The sequence below is a fragment of the Ceratotherium simum genome, chromosome 24 (genome assembly GCF_057802395.1).
Source record: "Ceratotherium simum simum isolate JZ-2026a chromosome 24, ASM5780239v1, whole genome shotgun sequence".
Classification (NCBI taxonomy): domain Eukaryota; kingdom Metazoa; phylum Chordata; class Mammalia; order Perissodactyla; family Rhinocerotidae; genus Ceratotherium; species Ceratotherium simum.
Genome location: NC_141923.1, coordinates 37,293,922 through 37,314,436, shown reverse-complemented (window position 1 = coordinate 37,314,436; position 20,515 = coordinate 37,293,922). Strand labels below are relative to the sequence as shown.

Here is a 20,515-nt window from a genome sequence, read left to right as displayed (position 1 = left end):
AAGCGGAGCGTGCCGAACTTAACCCCTAGACCACCGGGGCTGGCCCACTAAGTGTGTTATATTTTTTATGCTTTTATAAATGGTATTTTTAAAAAAAATTCCAATTTCCAATTGTTCATTGCTAATATATAAAAATGCAATTGATTTTTGTATATTGGTCTTGTGTCCTGCAACCTTGCTAAATTCACTTTTTAGTTCTAGTAATTTTTTTTGTAGATTCCATTGGATTTTCTACATAGACAATCATGACTTCTGTGAATAAAGAGAATTTTACTTCTTCCATTCCAATCTGGATGCCTTTTCTTCCTTTTTCTTGCCTGACTTCACTGGTTAGACCCTCTAATGTTGAATAGAAATGGTGAGAGTGGACATCCTAGCCTTGCTTCTGATCTTAGGAGGAAAGCATCCATTATTTCACAATTAAGTATGATGTTCGTTGTAGATTTTTCGTAGTTACCCTTTATTAGGTTGATTAAATTCCTTTCTAGTCTTAGTTTGCAGAGACTTTTCAAATCAGAAATGGTTGTTAGATTTTGTCAAATGCTTTTTTTGTGTGTCTCTTGAGATGAGAGTTGTTTCTTTATCTTTTAGCCCTGGCTAATGCAAGTGTCTGTTGTTGTATACAATTTTGTATTGGCAGTTTTTTCCCTCAAAATGACTGCTCCCCATTCTGAAAAACAGTTATTCTGCATGTATAATACCTGGGTTTTAAAAAGTACTTTATTTCCAGTATCATTTATAATTGGTTAAAATATAAACTACACTAATACTAATGGAATCTAATTATTGAACTGTGATATGAAAAAACAGAGAAAAACTGAGACATGTTCAGAAAACACATATCTACTGAAATTGTTATTGAGTACAATTGTTTTAACTGTAAAGTTATGTTGAACATTACTGATGGGAGATAGCAATGAGATACTTAAGCCTCTTTGGTGAATGTTTAGGAAGAGGTGAAAACAATGAATGAATTACATGAAGAATTTTTTAAAGAATGGAGGCTAACTGAAAGGCTGAAAAAAGCAAATAAGTAGACCTAACAGAACACAAGGAGCTCTGAAGAATGCAGTTGTTTCTTACAGACAATGGTTGGAGTTAAGGCAGTGTAGCTGGTGGCTTTGGTGAAGTGGAAAGAGTTGCCCTGGGATAATTGGGTTTAAATCCTGTATTTACCACTTACTAACTAGGTAAGTTTCTTGAACTAAGTTTCTCATTTCTCATCTATAGAATGAACCTAAGAATATTTATCCCAAGGGTTGTAATGAGGATTAAAGAGAATCAATTACATGAAAGTGCGTAGCAGTATAGTTAGGTGCTTAATAAATGTTTGTCTTTGTCTTTATTATTTTTTTAAATGACCAATGGAAACTTTACTTTTCTATTACCTTTTTCCCTAGTGATTATATATGGACACAAAAGCAGTACCCATAGTTACCTTGGAACCCATCAAGAAAGTAAAAATGAAGCAAATTCCTGCTGTGTTGACTTTCTGGAACTTTTCAGTTTGAAAGACAATTAACCAGAGCACTGTTAGCATAAGACTATTATTAGACAATGCAGGGTATGAAAAGGCTCTGAAGGAGAGTTCTAACTGGGGAAGGATGGTAGAATTTTTTACAGGGCTTTAGCAGGAGGAGGTCAGGCATAGTTCGGCTAGTTTGGAGAGTAGTCAGTCAAAAGATGGCTCGCAGAGAATTGATCTTGTAGATTAGCAGCCATGGGGCAATTTTGATTTTATCAAGAAGGTTAGGGAGAAGCAGTTGTAGGGGGCTAGGACGTGAGAGGGCCAATGGAAAAGTCTCAGGTTTTTAGTCTCTTCACAGATTTTTTTATCATTGACTGTTGAAGTCTTCTCCTAGCCACCTCCCCCTCAAGTAGAAAGGCCCTTTGTCTTGGTCATGATTTTAGATCCCTTCTAGCTCTTGATCTCAGAAGGCAATCTTTATCAAACTTCAAAGAACTAGGAATTAAGTATTTTGTTGTGTTGGAAAGTTCTCTTAGTCTTTGCTCCCTGCATTCTTTGCGCTGTGTTTTGGATAATGTTATGTAGGTGCTCTGCTGTAGAGGAAACAGTAATGTATCATAATGAAAAGCTTCAAAGTAGATATATGGCTGGAAGGGAGATTTGAAGAGGGTTTTGCAGCAGCTGTTTTAGTTGATGACACATCTTCAACTTCGATTGCAATTGACTTTTAAAATTTTGCCTTAGCCTTCTGTGATGATTCTAGTATAAGTCAAATGAGATCACGTTTGATAGCTGGTTTGCAAACTTTGGTATGTGCAGTCAACCTTCTAAAGCCTAACTGTGCTTTTCAGGGAGCTCAGCTTGTGACTGAATGGATCAGCTGTTCTCTTGTATGTTTTTAATGCATTGCTGGTTTCTAGCAGCTGGTGCTTAACACTGTTCATTCTTGAGTTTGGTGAATTGTTGTCTGTGCTTCATATGATTTCTTTGCCTTTATGAGGTACTTTATGACTACTAGTGGATCCAGTCTCCGGTAAATATAATCTATGCTTTGAAATTAAATTATCCTTGTCCTCTTTAAGTACGTAAATGCTCTTATTATCTGCTAGTTTGCTTCCTGCTCTGTGGGTCCCTGTGTTCCTTTTGTAATGCTTGCTTAGCTTTTAATTGCAATACAAGGCTGTGTTCGTTAGCGTCCATGGAAGACATTAGCCTATTCAGACATTAGGAAAGTATGAATATTTGGCCACCATATTTAGGATTATTAGGGCGTTTCTTCCCAACTTTTCAGAATATAGAAGAGGTGAGTTTTTTCTTTCCTAATTAAGCTCACCATAGACCTTGTGCTTTTCAAATCAGCTTGAATGGAAAAAATATATAAAGAATAGTATATGTGCTATTTCTACATGGATATACTTACATAACTATATTTGATTTACTGTGAGGCTCTCAGGGTAAATGTGTCAGATGTAATCACTATTTTAGTACTGTCATGTATAGTTAAGTACTTTTCCATAAATTATAAGAAAGTTATTTATGGTTTTTTTGTTGTTCTGCACAATATCACAGAAATTTCAATACTAGTGTGGCTTTCTCTTTTTGATATTCAGAGGAAGTTAGAGAACAGATTTATGTGTAACTAAATAGTAAGTCACTGGTGAGAACTTTTCTTTGTAATATATTACATTGCTCCTTAAACCTCATTCTCCTCCACTTGTAACATTTTGTAATATGAAGCTAATGTTCACTATCCTAGCTTTAATTTTCTGGGAAGTATCTTTTTTAGTCTTGATATCTTGAAATCTTGGGAACTCTGAAAGACTTCTTTATCTTTTTTTTCCTTCTCAAGAAAGTACTTTTGTTTACTATTGCTGTTTTTGTAGAAATTCCTGCTACCCACAGATAGAAATAAAAACATGCAATGATTTTAAAATCTCAGCTGTTTTGGACATTTTTTAAATTAACAAATCAGTTATTTAAAAAGTTCTATAGATGTATGATCTTTTGTCACTTTTTTCAGCTTTATTAAGGTATAATTGACAAATAAAATTATAATATATTTAAAGTGTACGTTGTGGTGACTTGATATATGTATACATTGTGAAAGGATTTCCGCTATCTGGTTAATTAACACATCCATCACCTTACCTATTTATCTTTGTGTGTGTGTATGACAACATTTAAGTTCTCTCTTAGCAAATTCCAATGGTATAATACAGTGTTATCGACTGTAGTCACCGTTTTACATTAGATGCTCAGACTTATTCATCTTATAGCTGACAGTTTGTACTCTTTTACCAGCCTTTCCCTATTTCCCCCACGACCTAGTCCCTGGCAACCACTTTTCTACTCTGTGTTTATAGGAGTTTGACTTTTTAATTTAGATTTCACATATAAGTGATACCACATGTTGTTTGTCTTTCTCTATCTGGCTTATTTACTTAATATAATGCCCTCAAGGTCCATCATGTTGTTGCAAATGGCAGGATTTCTTTCTTTCCGGTGGCTAAATAATACTGCATTATTTATACATGTACACACTGGGCACCCCCCCCCATCTTTATCCATTCAACTGTTAATGGACACTTAGGTTGTTTCCATATCTTGGCTATTGTGAATAATGCTGCAATGAACATGGGAGTGTAGGTATCTCTTCAAGATCCTGTTTTCATTTCCTTTGTATATAGACCCAGAAGTGGGATTGCTGGATCATATGGTAGTATTACTTTTAATTTTTTGAGCAGCCTCTATACTGTTTTCCATAGTGGCTGCATCGATTTACAGTGCCACCAACAGTACACAAGGATTCCCTTTTCTCCATGTCCTCGCGAACACTTGTTGTCAATTGTCTTTTTCATGATAGCTGTTCTAACAGGTATAAGGTGATATTTCATTGTGGTTTTGATTTGCATTTTACTGATAATTAGTTATGTTGAGCACCTTTTCAGGCAGCTATTAGCCAGTTGTAGGTCTTCTATGGAAAAATGTCTATTTCTTTTTTTAAATTCCTGCTGTAATCTGCCATTCATAGAGTTTTTTTTTTTTTGCAGGGGAAGATTCGCCCTAAGCTAACATCTGTTGCCAGTCTTCCTCCTTTTTTCTTCCCCACCCCTTGCTCCCCAAAGCCCCAGTACATAGTTATGTATAGTTGTAAGTTCTTCTGGTTCTTCTACGTGAGCCACTGCCACAGCATGGCTACTGACAGACGAGTGGTGTGGTTCCACACCTGGGAACTGAACCTGGGCCGCCAAAGAGGAGTGCGCCGGACTTTAACCTCTAGGCCATTAGGGCTGGCTCAAAATGTTTATTTTTTTAATCAGATTGGTTTTTTGCTATTGAGTTGTATGAGTTCTTTGTATATGTTTGGATATTAACTTCTTACATGACTTGAAAATATTTTCTTCCATTCCATAGGTTGCCTTTTCATTTTGTTGATGGTTTCCTTTGCTGTGTGGAAACTTTTTAGTTTGATGTAGTCTCATTTGTTTATTTTGTTTTTGTTGCTTTTACTTTTGATGTATCCAAATCCAAAAAATCAGTGTTAAGACCGATGTCGAGGAGCTTCCCCTTCATGTTTTCTTCCAGGAGTTTTATGGTTTCAGGTCTTATGTTCATGTCTTTAATCTATTTTGAGTTGATTTTTGACTATGGTGTAAGATAGGAGGACTAGTTTCATTCTTTGGCCTGTGGCTGTCAGTTTTCCTAGCACCGTTTATTGAAGAGATTATCCTTTCCCCATTGTGTATTCTTGGCTCCTTTGTCATAAATTAATTGACCGTATATGCATGGGTTTATTTCTGGGCTCTTGATTCTGTTCCTTTGATTTGTGTGTCTCTTTTTATGGCAGTACTATACTGTTTTGATTACCATAGCTTTGTAATGTAGTTTGAAATCAGGAAGTGTGATACCTCCAGCTTTGTTCTTCTTGCTCAAGATTGTTTTGGCTATTTGGGATCTTTTGTGGTTCCATACAAATTTTAGGATTGTTTGTTCTACTTCTGAGAAAAATGCCATTAGAATTTTGATAGGGATTGCACTGAATCTGTAGATCGCTTTGGGTAGTATGGACATTTTAACAATATCAGTTCTTCCAGTCCATGAGCATGGATTTATTTGCACTTTCCATTTAATTGTGTCTTCTTCAATTTCTTTCATTAATGTTTTATAGTTTTCAGTGTACAGATCTTTCACCCCCTGTGTTAAATTTATTGCTAGGTGTTTTATTCTTTTTGATGCCATTGTAATGGGATTGTTTTCTTAATTTCTCTTTCTGATAGTTTGTTGTTAGTGTATATAAATGCAACTGATTTTTGTATATTGATTTTGTATCATGCAGCTTTACTGAATTGTTGATTAGTTTTTACAGTTTTTTGGTAGAGTCTTTAGGATTTTCTCTCTATAATATTATGTTATCTGCAAATAGTGACAGTTTGACTTCTTCCTTTCTGATTTGGATGCCTTTTATTTCTTTTTCTTGCCTAATTGCTCTGGCTAGGACCTTCTTTTCTTTTTTTTTTTTTTTGGTGAGGAAGATCAGCCCTGAGCTAACATCCATGCCAATCCTCCTCTTTTTGCTGAGGAAGACCAGCTCTGAGCTAACATCTATTGCCAATCCTCCTCCTTTTTTCCCCCAAAGCCCCAGTAGATAGTTGTATGTCATAGTTGCACATCCTTCTAGTTGCTGTATGTGGGATGCCGCCTCAGCATGGCCAGAGAAGCGGTGCATCGGTGCGTGCCCGGGATCCGAACCCGGGCCGCCAGTAGCGGAGCCCGCGCACTTAACCGCTAAGCCACGGGGCCGGCCCCTGGCTAGGACTTTCAGTACTATGCTGAATAAAAGTGGTGAGAGTGTGCATGCTTGTCTTGTTCCTGATCTTAGAGAAAAAGATTTCAGCTTTTAACTGTTGAGTATGATGTTAACTGTGGGCTTCTCATATATGGCTTTTATTATGTTTAGCTATGTTCTCTGTATACCTACTTTGTTGAGAATTTTTATCATGAATGGTTGTTGAATTTTGTCAAATGTTTTCTGCATCAGTTGAGATGATCATAAGATTTTTATCCTTCATTTTGTGTGTGGTGTATCACATTGATAGATTTGCATATGTTGAATCCTCCTTGTATCCTGGAATAAATCCCACTTGATCATGGTGTATGATCCTTTAATGTCTTGTTGAATTTGGTTTGCTAATATTTTGTTGAGGCTTTTTGCATGTGTGTTCATCAGGGGTATTGGCCTGTAGTTTTATTGGCCTGTAGTTTTCTTTTCTTGTAGTGTCCTTGTCCGGTTTTTGTATCAGGGTAATGCTGGCCTTGTAAAATGAGTTTGGGAGTGTTCCTGCCTCTTTTGGTTTTGGGAAGAATTTGAGAGAGATTGGTGTAATTCTTTTTTAAATGTTTGGTAGAATTCACCAGTGAAGCTATCTGGTCCTAACTTTTTTTTGTAGGGAGGCTTTTGGTTACTGATTCAATCTCCTTACTAGTAATTGATCTGTTCAGATTTTCTATTTCTTTGTGATTCAGTCTTGGTAGGTTGTATGTTTCCAGGAATTTGTCCATTTCTTCTAGGTTGTTCAATTTGTTGCTGTGTAATTGTTAATAGTAGTCTCTTATGATCCTTTGTATTTGTGTGCTATCAGTTGTAACATCTCCTCTTGGATTTATAATTTTATTTGAATCTGCTTTTTTTTCTCAATAAGTCTAGATAAAAATAATTGCTACCTTTGTCTACTTTATCTTTTAAAAAAACTAGCTCTTAGTTTCATTGATCTTTCTTATTGTCTTTTTAGTTTCTATCTCACTTATTTCCACTCTGATCTTTGGTTTTCTTTTTTCTACTAATTTTGGGGTTAGTTTCTTCTTCTTTTTCTGTCTTATTGACTTGTAAAGTTAGATTGTTTATTTAATTAAGCTCTTTCTTTTGTCTTAATATGGGCATTTATTTCTATGAACTTTCCTCCTAGAACTGCTTTTGCTGTACCCCATAAGTTTTGGTATTTTGTACTTCCATATTCATTTGTCTCGATAGTTTTTGATTTTACTTTTGATTTCTTCTTTGACCTACTGATTGTTTAGTAGCATATTGTTTAATCTCCATATATTTGTGAATTTTCCAGTTTTCTTCTTGTAATTGATTTCTAGTTTTATACAGTTGTCAGAAAAGATGCTTGATGTGACTGCAATTTTCTTAAATTTATTAAGATTTGTTTTGTGGCCTAACATATTATCTATCCTGCAGAATGTTCCATGTGCACTTGAGAAGAATGGGTACTCTGCTGCTGTTGGATGGCATGTTCTGTAAATGTTCATTAAGCCCATCTGGTCTAATGTGTAGCTTAAGTCCAATGTTTCCATATTGATATTCTTTCTAGATGATCTATGCATTGTTGAAAGTGGGGTATCGAAGTCCCCTACTATTATTGTATTGCTATCTATTTCTCCCCTCTAGTTTGTTATTATTTGCTTTATATATTTAAGTGCTCCTATGTTGGGTGGATAAATATTTACAAGTGTTATAACCTTTTGTTGGCTTGACCCCTTTATCATTATATAGTGACTTTGTTTCTTATTATATCTTTGGCTTGAAGTCTATTTTGTCTCATGTAAGTGTAGCTACCTTTGCTTTCTTTGGTTTCCATTTGCATGGAATATCTTTTTCCATCTCTTCACTTTCAGTCTGTGTGTGTCCTTAAAGCTAAAGTGAATCTCTTGTAGGCAGTTGGATATTGTTATTTTATCCATTTAGCCTCTCTGTATTTTGACTGGAGAACTTAATCCACTAATATTTAAAGTATAATCGTTGATAGATAGGGACTTACTATTGCCATTTTGTTCATTGTTTTCTGGCTGTTGTGTAATACCTTTGTTCCTTTCTTCTTTTCTCTGTCTCTTCCTTTGTGATTTGATGATTTTCTGTACTAGTATGCTTAGATTCCTTTCTCTTTCTCTTTTGTGTATCTATTTTAGGTTTTTGCTTTGTGGTTACCTTGAGGCTCATATAAAACATCTTATATTTGTAGCCGTCTGTTTTAAGTTGATAACAACTTATATGTTCAAATGCATACTAAGGCTCTATGTTTTTACTCTACTCCTGCATGTTTTATGTTTTTGGTGTCATAATTTACATCTTTTTACCTTGTATATCCATTAACAATTTATTGTAATTATAGTTATTTTCTCTACTTTTGTCTTTTAGCTTTCATACTAGATTCATAAGTGATTTATCCACCTCCATTACAAATCAGATTAATCTGAATTTAACTGTGTTTTTACCTTTACCTTTATAAATGTGAAATTTATACTTTAATGTGTTTTCCTGTTACTACTTAGTGTCCTTTGGTTGCAGCTTGCAGAAACCTTGTTAACATTTCTTGTAAGGCTGTTCTAGTGTTGATGAACTTCTTAGTTTTTACTTGCCTGGAAAACTCGTTCTCTCTCCTTCAATTCTGAAGGACAGCTTTGCAGGGGAGAATATTCTTGGTTGACAGTCTTTTTTCTTTCAGCATTTTGAATATATCATGCCACTCCCTTCTTGCCTGTAAAAATTTTTCAGATTTTGCTGAAAAATCTGATAATCTTATGGAGGTTCCCTTTTACAGAACATGTTGTTTTTGTCTTGCTGCTTTTAAGATTCTGTCCTTATCTTTAACTTTTGATAATTTAATTGTAACGTTTTTCAGTTTGGATTATTTTATTTGAAAATCTATGGGCTTCCTGAATCTGGATGTCTGTTTCTTTCCCCAGCTTAGGGAAATTTTCGGTCATTTCTTCTTCGAATAAGCGTTCTGCCCCTTTGTCTCTCTCTCTTCTCCTTCTGGCACCCCTTTAATGTGTATGTTGGTCTGTGTGATGACGTCTCCTAATTCCTTTAAGCTGTATTCACGTTTTTTCATTCTTTTTTCTTTTTGCTTCTCTGATTAGATGAATTCCACTGCCCTGTCTTTAAGTTTGCTCTTCCTTTCTTCCGCTTGATCTAGTCTGCTGTTGAATCCCCCTGTTGAATTTTTCGGTTCACTTATTGTGTTGTTCAGCTCTGTGATTTCTGTTTACTACTTTCTTATATTTTTTATCTGTTTGTTGAAATTCTAGCTTTGTACATGCATTGTTCTCCTGATCTCAGCGAGCATCTTTATGACCATTATTTTGAACTCTTTATCAGGTAAATCATTTATCTCCATTTTATTAAGGTCTGTTTCTGGAGTTTTATCTTGTTCTTTTGTTTGGAACATATTTCTTTGTTTCTTCATTTTCCTTGCCTCTCTGTGTTGGTTCCTATGCATTAGATAAAACAGCCACCTCTCCCAGTCTTGGTGGAGTGGTCTCATGTTTATTATGAATCTTATCATTCAGCTTGGCCATAGCTCTTGATTGTCTCTCAAACCTTTGTGGTTGTCTAAGCTACTTTCTTTGTGGCTGCCAGTAGTTGAAGGTATGCCAAGACCTGGCAGTGTCCCAAAGGGGAGGATCAGTCGGTACCTTTATGCAGGGTGATTGGAAGATGGACCCTCAGGGAGCAGCTTTTAAAGTATACAGTAGATGTTCTTCAGGGAAAGACTGGGATCTGGGTGTTTTTGTCTCCTCCCTCTGTGCTGTGCCCTGAGGTTTAGTCACTTAACAACCATTTTTTCAGTTTTCTACTGTCTTATGGGTCTTGTGAACACAAGCCCCACTTGCTACCAGAACCAGGCAATTAAGGGATCCATCCCCTGGATGGCAGCCACAATAGTCAGGGTGCCAGATGTGTGTACAAGCGTCTTCTAGGGAGATATTCATGATTTGGAGTGATCTACAGGGCAAATGCAGAGATAGTGTCTGCTGGCTTCCCAGTCTCCAGGGAGGATTGATATCTGTCCCTAGATATGTGCTAAATTAGAAGTCTGACCCTCAGGCAGCAGCTTTTAAAGTATATAAATAGGTCTCTTTTAGGGAATGACTGGGAGATGGGCATTTCTGTCTGCCCCCTCTGTTTTGAGCCCTGGGGAGATAGCCAGTTAAGAACTATTACTTTGCTACAATTCTGCTGAACCTGCCGCTGTGAGACCCGCAGGCTGCTAGAGCCAGGCTGTCAAGGGGTGTGTTCTCTGGGTGGCAGCTGCAGAAGCCAGGCAGCAGGCACGAGAGATGTGCACAAACTCCTTTCAGGGAGATACCAGCAATCGAGCTGGGCAGAAGGAGAATGCAAATATGGTGCCTGCTGGCCTCCCTGGCTTCCAGAGAGGTTTGCAGTTGGCTCCTAGATTTGTATTAAATAAGAAACCTGACCCTTAGGCTGCAGTGTTAAGATATGAAAATATGCATCTTGCAGGGAAGGACTGGGAGATGGGAGTTTCTGTCTGCTACCTCTGTGCTGAGCCCTGGGGGGGTAGCCACAGTGAGTCCTTGCAAGCTCGCCAAGAAGTGTTTCTTTGTTTGTCATAGTCTTGTGGATCTCGTGGACACAAGCCCCATTGGCTTTCAGAGCTAGGTGTTTTAGGGGCCTCTTCCTCATATGGAAGTCTTACAAGTTGGGGTGCTAGATGTTGGGTCCAAAACCTTCACTCTTCATGGAGAAGCTAGTAGTTCTGAATTCCCTCCCATGTACATATGTCACTGTGTTGGGAGTGGGGTTTATGGTGAGAGTGTGTCTCAGTCTTTCCTACCCGTTTGATGTAGGTTTTTTCTCATTCGCTCTATGTGTCTTAGTCACTCAGCTAGTTTTTGGATTTCTTTCAGAGGGACTTGTTCTGTGTTTAGATGTAGATTCAGTGTATCTGTGGGAGGAGGTGAATTCAGGAGCCTCCTATGTCACCATCTTGGACCAGAATCAGATTTGTGATTTTTAAATATTTGTTCCTTTGAATGAATAATTAACCAGGGAGTTAACTGAGATGCTGGTCATATCTAAAATATAACACAAAAATGAGTCTTAAAATGCATATGACTTCATTTGTGTTGGTGCATGATGAAACTTTGTTTTTGGTAAATACACTATTAAAGAATATATGTGGAATAATATCAAAAGGATTCTATGTTTTGTGTATTTATATCATACATATATGTAATTTGGGTTATAGACTTGCTTTGTAGTTTCATAAAATAGATGGCATGGCAAAGGAGAAGAAATATAAAAGATGAGCTTCTACAGAAATACCAAAGGGAAGAAGTGCAGTATGCTTTCTTTCTTTGTTTTTTTTTGTGAAGAAGTCTGGCTCTGAGCTAACTTCCATTGCCAATCCTCCTCTTTTTGCTGAGGAAGATTAGCCCTAAGCTAACATCTGTCCCCATCTTCCTTTATGTTTTGTATGTGGGATGCCACCACAGCATGGCTTGATGAGTGATGCATCAGTCCGTGCCCAGGATCCGGGCCTGCGAACCCCGGGCTGCCGAAGCAGAGCACGTGAACTTAACCACTGTGCCACCAGGCCAGCCCTCTAGAAGTGCAGTATACTTTCTAATGTATTTTTTTAATGTTAAAAAAAAAAATTAAAAACTCTAAAACCCAAGGAAGCTGAGAAAGCTCCTTGCATTTACATAACAATTCTTATCTATTAGTTGCAGAGCAAAGACAATAGAATATTAATTACATAGTAAAAAATAGCTTTTAGCTGTGAGGACGTCTTGCTATCAAATTCTTTAGTTCATTAGATCTACTTTTGGTTGTTATTATTTTAAAAAATGTAATCGGGTGGTTCCAAGAAAAGCTTCAGAACAGCTGTAATTACAGCTGCAGATTTAGTCAAAATAGGGGTTTTTAAAGGCTCCTCACTCCCCTTTCGCATCTCTTTCCCTCACCCCAAGTAACCCAAATTTAGTTGTAAAAGTTTTGTTAAGCTTAGGATTCCCGAAACTGGAGTGCCATATGTTTAACTGCATGCAGATGTGATGATTATATATGACTCTTCATTAAGGCTCCCGGAACCTTTTAGTTCTGCTACTGCTCTATGCACAGTTAAATGATTTTTGTCAGTTTGTTTTTGCGTTGAATTTTATAGATATATGTGTATTCCAAACACAGTTTAGTGATTTTAATCAAGATCCAGGCTTCTGTTAAAACTACTTAGAGTAATAACAGTTTTTCAGTCTAAATTTGAACTCATGTTGACATTATTACAAACTAACTGGAAATATCTGCAAAACCTTTTATCTGTGTTTTTAAAAATATTTCTTCAAATTTTACTCTATTAAGAAAGTGCCTTTAATCTTGTCTAAAAGCAAATTTGGTAGATTTTTAAATTTTTGGAGCAAGTTCTATTATAATAAATCAGAGGTTAAATACACATCTGTGTTAGTGCTCCCCTCACTCTCCCTTTCTGTAGGTAGCTTTATGATCTAGGGATGTGGAAGTCGTTCTAAGGTCTATTTTTCAGTTCATCAGTCAGGGATTGGATATAAGGGTTATGAAGAACTGTGGCTAAGAGCCAGGTTTGGGGCCAATCTCCCTCTCCCAATTAATTAACCGTCTCTTTTGCAGATGCTAGTTGTGGTGAATATTGATCAGGGCTGTAATAACATAACTTGGATTCTAACCATAATTTTACAGTGTTATCTTCTCAGAATTTGGTTCAAAACTGTAGCGATTTGCTGTTGAATCACACATAGAGAAATCGAAAGAGTCTTCTGCCAAAGCTAACAATTTAACACTTTCAAATAGAAAAGCAAATGAAACCTGCCTGTATGTTCATAGCACTGTGTTCAAGGGATAAGGGACAAAGATGTATGATTCTTACCTTCAAGTAAAATGGGTAGAAAAGGTGCAAATATGTGCATTAAAATGATAAATCAACTTTTAGAGGGTTAATAAACTTGGGTTTAAATCCCCAGACTCAGGAACTCTTTACATCTAGACCAACTTTTTTATTATTACACATGAGGAAACAGATTCAGAGAAGTCGAGTGAATTGCCTTAAGTCATTGATTAAATAGGAGATTTATGGGACATTGTAAAGATAAACTCAGGAGTAGCAATAGGTAGCAAGTTAACTTTGCTTTTGTAATCTTGGATGTCAGCTAATGTTGATTGATTGTTCACTATAGGTACTTTTTTAGAGAAACTGCTGGTTATTTTCTCTCGTGAGTCTAGTGGGATTATCAGCAGAATGTGGACTTATATAGTAGGTTATTTTTAGAGAGGGTAAAATTGAACAAAAGCCATTTTAGAGAATATTGGTGAATTCAAATGACAAAACACATTCATTAAGACAGAATAAGGAAACTATATTTACAAGATTGCTTAACTTTTAAAACATAGGTTGGTTTATAGGTGTGAGGGAAGACAGCAGGTAAAATTCAAGATGGAATATAATTTGGCTGATGAAGTTACTGCTAATTATATGAGGATAAAGGAAGAAACTTAGCAGAAAGAAACTTTTAGGAAGGGAAATAAACCTTTGAGACTTTAATAAGATAGGAAAAGTGAAATGTGAAAAGCAATTTAATTTTATTTAGGGACTGGTCATACAATTATCTCATTAACAAAACTTGTCGTCACTGTCTTCTTTCGTCGTCTTCCTTCCCCTACTGGTTCTCTCTGAGAAAGGCCATAGTGTGGTGTGATGTGATATAGTGCAATTGGCTTTGTTACTTTAGACCAGCATGGTTTTAGACTAAAAGTTTGCTTATTAAGACGTACAAAAGCAAATAATTTTGAGTTAGTTACTTAGACTTCTAAGCTTTGGTTACTTCACAAAAAATGAGACTGTCTTTGATGTGAGTGTAGGATTGTTGGGACAATCAAATGAAATCACATGAAAGTGTTTTAGAAACTGAAGACTTCACAAAGGTAAATAATGTTTTTATGTTATAACTATAGATCCGATCCAGCATGACAAATATTTGAGAATCTAATATGTTAGAATCAGGGTTGTAGACTTTTGAATTCAGAAAGATGTAGTAGTCTTTGCCTTTGAGATACTTTCTGTCTAATTTAGGGAAGAAGGAAATAAAATACATAATGCAAATATCTACAGTATATGACAGAATAGGAAAAGGGTGTTGAGAGGTTTGGCTGACCTAGATTTAGTCTTAAGTTAAAGAGCTACCCACCTAAACTTGCTCTGTGTCCGTGAGACTTGGTATGCCTCAAGTGACCAAGTGAGCGTTTTGATCTTTTCATATATATCTTCTGCTTTTTGAGCTTTTAGTTAAGAGTGGACAGATTTTTAACTTGAACCATGTGGTGAAAGTCTGAACTTGGGCTCTCCAATAGTTGCTGATAGGAGCTTGTTGATTTTTTAGGTATACAGATATGAGTCAGTAGCTGAGTCAAAGTGCCACAAAGAAAGTACAATTTTTAGATTTGATGAGTATCGTCAATTGGATAGGTTCCGGATTTTAACGTCTGGGTTGGATACCTTGACGGGGTCTTAGACAATTAAAGGGGGACTTTAGAAACATCTGTTCCAACCCCCTTGAAGATACCTTTTACTACAGGGTCCCAGAATTAGCTTGACTGTTCTCATAGTGAGGAATCTTTAATTTATTACGTGATGCAGTACACTTTCTTATGGGCCCTTATTTGGAGTTCTTTGTTTTTGTCAGCCTCAGATGACTTCCCTCTCCATCCATTGTTTTGTATTCGTTACATTTTATTGGATATGCTACAGGCTTGACTGAGGAGAGAGCCTGTTGATGGGGCAGCCAGAACCAGAAAGAACAGAATAATAGATTCAGGAACCAGGAAAAAAAGGAGATAATGGTAACAATAATAGCTAATACTTATTAACACTGAAGTTCCAGGTGCTGTTCTAAATGCTTTTGTTATGTTATCTTACAACAGTCTACGGTATTGATATTTTAATATTAAAAATTAGTTAAATGAAAGGTTAATTTAATAGTAAATGATAACTTAATAGTATTTACCCTTGTTGCAGACGAGGAAAGTGAGCTATAGTGCTTTGCACAGTGGGAGGCAGAGTTCATGCTAGGGCTGTTTGATTCTAGAAACCAAACTCGGTAACACCACTGCATATTGCTTCTTAGAGATAACCCGGGAGCCTCTTTTGGAAAAATTCTCTCCCTCCTTTTCTCTAAGTGTGATAGCCATTAGGGATAAGAGATGAATATTTTAAGGCTAGTAACTTGGGTGAGGTAGGGGAGGTGGAGGAGGTGAAATACAGAATTTATTCAACATTTTAAGATTGAATGAAGGCATCAGAAAGAAAGGAACCTGAATATAATCTACTTTGCAAATCAGGAGGAAAGGGAATTTTGGTTAAGCTAGTGTAGTAACTAGATTTTATGATGCTATATAAGCATGAAAGCTTGGTATAGGAACAATTTAGTAAGAGCACTAGTTTATACCAGCGTTGTCCAGTAGAAATATAATATAAACTGTGCACGTAATTTTAAATTTTCTAGTAGCCATATTAAATAAGGTAAAAAGAAACAGATGAAATTAGTTTTAATAATACATTTTATTTAACCTAATATATTCAAAATATTATTTTAACAATTAGTTAATATAAAAATATCCATGAAATATTTTATATTCTTTTATTCCTATGTCTTTGAAATCAGTATGTATTTTACACTTATAGCATTTCTCAGTTCAAACTAGCCATATTTCACATGCTCAGTGGCCACATTTGGCTACTGACTACCTTACTAGACAGTGCATTTATATACCATTAGAAGATAAAAGATTGCTGTTGCTATGTTCATAAAAATTTCTGATTGAATTACAAATAGATGGCTTGTTCTCCCTCTGTGTATAGCAGACGAGGAGTGGAGGGCAGTCTGGGACTGAAAGGCATCGCTATTCAGTTATGTCCAGAGAATCTGCTCAGGAGGGGAATGTATTTTTTATACTTAGTAAGAAGGGGTAGGGAAAGCTTTACTAAATGTTTTGGCTTCCTGCTACTTGAGGTTCTGTGGGTGCTTTAGTTAGAGGGACTTCCATGGGATTCCAGAGAATTTCTGCTATCATATTAGTTCTGGGCTCTGGTTTTATATAAAGAGCCAGTGCTTTTTCTGTAGATAGAGCTCTGGAGGAGAAGCACACAATTTTTACTCTTGAAACATGATGTTTCTTGGTTCAGGGACTCTGTGTCTCTGTCTGGAACCCTTCACAACCTCCCTGATTTGCTTTTTGTGGGATTTAATATGTTTAAGTTTACATTCCTCAGGCAGGAATTTCTAAAATCTGCTTTTCCGTCAAAAACACCACCACCAACAAGTAAATAAACTTATCACGTAAAAAAACGACAATATATTTTTCCTAATTATGAAAGTGTAATATGCGTTCTTTGTAAAAATTTAGATGGTGGAGATACACTTTACATGTTTAATGAGCAGTCTCCAGCAGAAGGAAGTGTTCTCACTGTGGCTTCCTCCTGCAGTACTGGGGTTCCTTGGGCAGGAGCACTCCAGTGAATCAGAGCCTCTCTGGTTTGTAGCGGACAGGCAGTGAAGACTTTTATTTCCTTTAAGGAGAGAGTGAACAAATGAGAGGTCTGTGTTCTTCCTGGCTGAGTTATATTTGTATTGTGTTCTGTATTATGTATCATATATTATTTGGCTAAGAGCCTAATTTTAATGCATTTAATTAAAAATCTTCTTAGAGAGTTATCTGTAAAATTGTAAGATTTATAAAAACTAAATAACAGCTATAGGACTTGATTAACTTCTTGAGAGATACCACGTTAAAACGTTGAGTTCTGCTCTGCACAACTGAACAGAATAGAATGTGCTTTTATCATCAGTAATTTTCATTTTCTGAATTTGTAGTTTTAGTGGTATGCTGCTGTTACCGGTATATAAATATAATCTTTTTTGCCATAACTAATTGTGTTTTATTTGATGTGAGTGAAGTCTTGGTTGAAGTGGGGGTAAAAGAGGTTTGTGGAAACCAGTGCTTATCATTTTGGGAGTGGGTATTGGGAACAGGCAAGCTAGAAATACACTTGGAAGAAAGAAAACAGTAGCCACTTGAGAGGAACTTGAGATGAGGAGAAAAACAGATGTTTTGAGAAAAGTTACAGTGTTTTAAAAAATAAATGATTCATACACAAAACTTAATAATTAGGAACATAATCAAATTTTACAAAATTCGAGTAGAAAATATCACGTTAGAGAACTTTGAATTTCATATTTATTATATTCATATTTTGTGTGGGTGAAATATAGAAGTCTCGTAGTTGTTTTGAATTGACCTCCTTGTGGCTTCTTACACTTTTCACTAAAGATCACAGACCTTAGATGTCAAAAGTCAGGAGACTGAGTTTGTCAAGTTTTTGAGTTAAAGAGCTAACACTGAATGACTTTAGACTAGACGCCATTAACCTGTCTGTTCATATTTTCTGTTGGAAGGTTAACAGTCATATTTACCCTTGTCGTGGAGTTATTACTAGTTTATCATTCTAAAGTGCTATGAAAACATTAAACACTCTTTAAATATTGTATTTATTAGAACATTCCTTAATACAAAGTGGTTCATGCGTTAACCCATACTTAATTTTTGTTATTATAATTACCTGTCCTTGGCCACCCGTCATAGTCCTACGCCTGTCCTTCTTTAATTCTTAGTCATATAGGAACATTTGTGAAAGTGTGCCTAGGCTATGATTGATTTGGGGATGATTTTACTGAATGAGGATGACTTGACAAGAATTTTCTTGTAAAGGATGGTTATGACTGTGGAATAGTTTTGTACTCACTGTTGTTGCCCTGCTGCTTCAGGAGTTAGCCTAGGTTAGAGTAAAGAGTTCAGGTTTTAGAGTTAACATGGATTGTCTTGAATCCTGTCTGTGCTCTTTAACTATCCCTGGGCAAGTTACTTGCCCGGGCAAGTTACTAAACCTTAGTTTCCTCAACTGCAACTTGGGAATGATAGCAACCACCTCTTAGGGTCATTACAAGGACCCCCACAAAATAATATTTCTATTATTAGGGATAGCAGCGTACTGTTTTTTGTTTTTTCAGTAAAGACAGTTTTTTTAGAGTGGTTTTAGGTTCACAGCAAAATTGAGAGGAAAGTACAGAGATTTCCCATATGCCCCTGCCCCCACACATACATAGCCTTCTCAATTATCAATATTCCCCCCCAGAGTGGTACATTTGTTACAACTGATGAACATAAATTGACAAATCATAATCACCCAAAGTCCATAGTTTACATTAGGGTTCACTCTTGGTTGTGTACATTCTATGGGTTTGGACAAATGTATAATAACATGTATCATGTATAACATTATTAAAATACCATATAGAGTCTTTTCACTGTCCTAACAATCCTCTGTGCCCATTTATCTCTTCCCCTCAACTTCCAGCCCTGGACAACGCCTGATCTTTTTACTGTCTCCATAGTTTTGCCTTTTTCAGAATGTCGTATAGTTGGAATCATACAGTATGTAGCCTTCTCAGATTAACTTCTTTCACTTTAAGGTTCCTCCTTGTCTTTTCATGGCTTGATAGCTCATTCCTTTTTAGCACTGAATAATATTCCATTGTCTGGATGTATCCAAGATTACTAATCCATTCACCCACTGAAGGATATCTTGATTGCTTTCCAAGTTTTGGCAGTTATGAATAAAGCTGCTATAAACCTCCATGTGCAGGTTTTTGTTTGGACATTAGTTTTCAACTAGCAGCTACTTCTTCTTCTTTTTTTTTTTTTTTGGTGAGGAAGATTAGCCCTGAGCTAACATCTGTCTCCAATCCCCCTCTTTTTGCTGAAAAAGATTGGCCCTGGGCTAACATCTGTGCCCATCTTCCTCTACTTTATATGGGACGCCGGCACAGCATGGCTTGACAAGCAGTGTGTAGTTCTGCACCCGGGATCTGAACTTGTGAACCCTGGGCCACGGAAGCGGAGCGCACGAACTTAACCCCTATGCCACCAGGCTGGCTCCATCTAACAGCTACTTTTATTGCACATTTATTTGTTTTAGCCAGACACTGTGTTATGTACTTTACATGCAGTATATCCTTTAATTCTTATGTTTATAATAGATTATGTAAAGTTCATGGCCCATGGTAATATATGTCCAGTAATTGGTTGCTGTTATTTTTTCTCTGTGTTAGTTCCAAGCATGTAGTTTAATCAGAAGTTGAGGCTGTTAAGATGAGAGACAGTAGTGGGCATTCTGATCAGACATAAAGGACTTATTGGGAAGTTGACAGTGGTTTAAAGGTGAAGTATATATTAAAGTTATAGTTCAAGGATAATCAGCATGGTAATCCCTTAGGAAGCTTGTTAAAATGTAGAGTTTTGGGTTCATCCTCAGAAACTCATACTTTATGAATCAGAATGGTCATGGACCCTAGAATTCTGCAATTTTATGAATTTAATACATAATTCTGATTCACTATGAAGTTTGAGAATCATCTTTTTAATTTATTCTCCCTGTTTCAAAAATGATTCTGGTGATTTTTAGTTATTTTTCTTTGATGTAATAAGCTTTCTATTTTATTGGTGGTGGAAGGAGTAAATCTTTCTCATTTAAATTTTTCACATGATATATAATAAATACAATTTTTCTATGTTATGAGGGTAGGAGGAGTGGTGATATTTATTCATTCAAATAGTATTTAGCAAATATCACTTATTCGAGGTATATTTTTATTTTTTTGTAGATATATTTTACTTTATTATTCAAATAATATAGTGTTTTTGAATTGAGTAGGAAAGGAAGGCAGGTTGAGAACATACTACTATGAAGATAGGTGGAGAGGTGAAGAGAGTGGTTTTCTGTTGTTAAGTAGAAGGAAAAAATAACTACAAATAATTTACATAACTAATGTGAATAATTAAAACCTGATGGAAATTTTCAAGGAGTTTTGGTATGGGTCATTTTGTTAGTCATATTAGTTAATGAAAGAGTCATATCAGGAATGCTCAGCTTCTGTGTTTTTTGACAGTTGCCTTGCCTCCTAAGAACACTCTTGGGTTTGGTCTATGTGGGCTTCCTGGGAAGTCTTACTCCACTCTTTGGGAAATCAAATTGCATCCCTACAGTGCTTCACATGGACCTTTTAGATTCTTCAGGTAAAGCCTCATCCAAAGAAACCAATGAGTTGCTTCAAGTCGTAATTTTAAACCTAGGTGTGTAGAAGCTACATTTCAGTGAGTCT

At 36.2% G+C, this 20,515-nt stretch overlaps 1 protein-coding gene across 12 annotated transcripts in view; it reads left to right on the top strand.

Annotated features, from left to right (window-relative positions):
- FUT8 (fucosyltransferase 8) overlaps nt 1-20,515 on the top strand; it is a 296,375-nt gene that overhangs the window by 65,375 nt on the left and 210,485 nt on the right. The gene's annotated exons all lie outside the window — the stretch shown is intronic.